This window comes from Lathyrus oleraceus, chromosome 3 (assembly GCF_024323335.1).
Source record: "Lathyrus oleraceus cultivar Zhongwan6 chromosome 3, CAAS_Psat_ZW6_1.0, whole genome shotgun sequence".
NCBI lineage: Eukaryota > Viridiplantae > Streptophyta > Magnoliopsida > Fabales > Fabaceae > Lathyrus > Lathyrus oleraceus.
The window spans coordinates 66677817-66678453 of record NC_066581.1 but is presented as its reverse complement, the minus strand read 5'-3'; the positions used below and the strand labels follow the sequence as shown (position 1 = coordinate 66678453).

General features: G+C 41.9%; 1 non-coding gene across 1 annotated transcript; it reads right to left on the bottom strand.

The window, feature by feature from the left end:
• Positions 1-313: 313 nt before the first annotated feature.
• LOC127133503 (small nucleolar RNA R71) lies at positions 314-420 on the bottom strand. Its single transcript, XR_007807472.1, has one exon. It is a non-coding gene; the product is annotated as a small nucleolar RNA R71 (small nucleolar RNA).
• Between the last annotated feature and the right edge of the window lie 217 nt (positions 421-637).

The following is a 637-nucleotide window of genomic DNA, read 5'->3' as shown; positions in this document are numbered from 1 at the left end:
TATAGTAAACCCCCTTATACCTGCTAACAACTTCAAACTAAAACTGTCTTTGTTGCAATTAGTGCAACAAAACCAATACATGGGTCTCGCTACAGAGAACCCAAATTAACATTTAAAAGTTTTTATCCAACTAGCCGACACCTTTAAATCTAACGGCACTTCACCCGATGCGATCCGTTTAAGATTATTCCCTTTCTCCCTCAGGGATAGAGCACGTTCATGGCTAGATTCACTTCCAGCTAATTCAATAACTACCTGGGAAGGCCTTAGGAGAGTATTCCTTTCTAGATATTTCCCCCCTAGTAAGACTGTTGTTCTTCGAAACCAAATAATGAGATTTGCTCAAAACCAAGGAGAATCGCTTTTTGAAGCTTGGGAGAGATATAAAGAGCTATTAAGAGTCTGCCCTCACCATGGCCTAGAACAATGGCTGATCGTTCATACCTTCTACAATGGACTCCATAATAATACCAAGATGAGCATCGACGCTGCCGCAGGTGGCGCGCTGATGAACAAACCTTATCCAGAAGCTTGTGAACTAATTGAGGATATGGCCCAAAACCATTATCAATGGGGAACTGAACGAGCATCAATAGAGAAAAAGGAGACCCAAGGTGGAATACATGAGGTAAGCTCT